The 2,861-nt window shown below is 39.4% G+C and overlaps 1 non-coding gene across 1 annotated transcript; it reads left to right on the top strand.

The window, feature by feature from the left end:
- Positions 1-216: 216 nt before the first annotated feature.
- On the top strand, positions 217-314 carry TRNAR-CCU. Its single transcript has 2 exons — positions 217-253; positions 279-314. It is a non-coding gene; the product is annotated as a tRNA-Arg (tRNA).
- The last annotated feature ends 2,547 nt before the right edge of the window (positions 315-2,861 follow it).

The following is a 2,861-nucleotide window of genomic DNA, read 5'->3' on the forward strand; positions in this document are numbered from 1 at the left end:
AGACCATTTCCCATGTAACAAATCAAGCCACAAACCCCACCTCATCAAGTTGTAACTCACCAAACCGCGTTGTGAACTAACGTGAAAACAACTAATTTGAGTCTCACGCGCTCATACTCATATTATGATGACCTTTTGTAGTTGCGAGCGCCGTAAAACTCTTAGTCTTACCCAACCAAAACCAAGTTGTCACTGTGAATACTTGTGTGAGTCAGCGCCTCCGTGGCCTAATGGATAAGGCATCGGCCTCCTAGCTGGATCGGCTCATCTTGTGTGCAAGCCGGGGATTGCGGGTTCGAGTCCCGTCGGAGGTGACTTTTTTTTCTTTTTTTTTTTTTGACTGAGTAAAAAGTAACGACGAAAAACCAGCAGGATGAGAAATACCCGAAAACTGGAAATGAGTGGTAGTGGTAGTTAAGATTTTTTGGTGCAAAAAGGGAAAAAAAAAATACTGGAAGAGTATTTAGTCTTTGCAGAGATCTTATTATCTTAGCCTGTTTCGTTGAATTTTTTTTTCTTGTTGTACCCATGCCCCCGATCTTTGTAAGGAAAATACAGGAGAACCTGCTTCGACCACCTGTCCAAGACAGTCACCTGTACGGTACAATCGATCACTTCCTGTTTACCCCCCCCCCCCCCCCGCCCCGCTGGTTGGTCCCTCCTTAGACAACATGGAAGTGGAAGTGCATGACTCCTCCAGTGCCACCATATATCAGGCGCTTGTCTTTTTTCGGGCGTATGGAGTTAGTTATTGCCTATCTACATGTATTTGCCTACTTTGGAAGAAAAATACATCCATCTATTTTGGGTAAATGTTGAGATATTGGCGATTGAAGGAGGTAGAGGTCGCTTGGTTTCAGAGGTAAAATTGCGAGAAAATGGCTGTCAAAGTTGAGTTATTTCCTTAGCTTGAGAGTCCGTGAAAACGTTTTAAAGACTTTAAACAACGTTTTTCCAGTAAAATCCACATAGAAATGTGTTCCTTAACAGACACGAAAGGCGTTTAGTCCTAAACCTGCTGAAAAATGCCAGTTTCTTCACTTTCATTATTTTGACGAGCGCCTGACGTCACCATTCTGCCTCATATATACATGTATTGTAATTGTAAGAAAAATACAGAGGAACCTGCTCTAACGACCACCTGTCCAAGACAGTCACCTGTTCGGTACAATCGATCACTTCCTCCTGCTTGCCCCCCCCCCCCTTCTCTCCTTTTGTGTCACAATGACACTGTCTAAGAGGTTTGACCTACCTCAACTACCTGTCTAAGATGATCACTTTCCTCCTCGACACTGCATGGTCTTCTTGGAGAAGTTTGGAGGAATATTTACACTAATATTGTGCTTTTTTAAATAACCATGTAAACCCCCTCCACCCCCCTAAAAAAACCCCACAAACAACAAAACAACCCAAATCCACAGCCATTGACCTATCTACAAAAAGAGAGTACATGTATAGACAACAAATAAAAACCCGTCTTTAACCCAAATAAAAAAAAGAATTCTGCGGTAATATGAAACCCTTGTTTTTCGGAATGCGAAATTTGTTTATATATGGGAAAAAATAAGCCCAACTTAATTTTTACCGAGAGAAAACTAGGTTTCTATGCGATAAAATACATTTTTGAAAAAAGATATATATATATATATATATATATATATATATATATATATATATATATATATATATATATATATATATATATAAACCCCACCACAACGAAGTATAATAATTTTTAGAAAGTCAAAGAAAACGAAGAACAGAAAAAAAGAAACACTACCCCCCCCCCCCGGCCGGTTGGTCCCTCCCACAGAATTCTACACTTCTGTAGAATTCTGTGTCCCTCCTTAAATCTGGAGGAAGTGCACGTCTCCTCCAGCGCCACCATATATTGTAAGGAAAATACAGTGGAACCTGCTCTAACGACCACCTGTGCAAGACAGTCACCTGTACGGTACAATCGACCACTTCTCCCCCCCTCTCTTTTTGCGTATTATAATGATACTGTCTTAGAGGTTTGGCCTACCTCAACTACCTGTCTAAGATGATCACTTTCCTCCTCGACACTGAGTGGTCGTCTTGGAGAAGTTTGGCGGAATATTTACACTAATATTGCGCTTTTAAAAATAACCATGTAACCCCCCAAAAAAACACAAAAAACAACAACAACCAACAACCAGCAAACAACAACAACAACAACAACAAAACAACCCACAGCCATTGACCTATTTACAAAAAGAGAGTATAGGAAAAGAATAAAAACCCGTCTTTAACCCAAATTTTAAAAAACCAAAAAAAGAATTCTGCAGTAATGAAACCCTTGTTTTTCTGAATACGAAATTCGTTTATAAAAAAACCCAACTTAATTTTTACAGAGAGAAAACTTTAGGTTTCTATATATATGTGATAAAATACATTTTTGAAAAAAAAGATATTAAAAAAATAAAACCACCACAATGACCCCCCTCCCCCTCTCCTTTTGCGTCATAATGACACAGTCTAAGAGGTTTGGTCTACCTCAACTACCTGTCTAAGATGATCACTTTCCTCCTCGACACTGGGTGGTCGTCTTGGAGAAGTTTGGCAGAATATTTACACTAATATTGTGCTTTTTAAAAAAACCATGTAAACCACCCGCCCCCCCCCACAACAACAAACGAAAAAACCAGCCATTGACCTTCTCTACAAAAAGAGGGTAGATCTAGGAAACGAATAAAAACCAGTAGGCCTATTTAACGAAAATAAAACAAAAGAAAAAAAAAAAAAAAAGAAATCTACGTTAACGAAACCCTTGTTTTCCTTTGTTTTTCTGAATATGAAAAAAAATCCCACAAAAAGGCCTACTTCATCCCCCCCCCCCC

Source organism: Aplysia californica, unplaced genomic scaffold, assembly GCF_000002075.1.
Source record: "Aplysia californica isolate F4 #8 unplaced genomic scaffold, AplCal3.0 scaffold00032, whole genome shotgun sequence".
NCBI lineage: Eukaryota > Metazoa > Mollusca > Gastropoda > Aplysiida > Aplysiidae > Aplysia > Aplysia californica.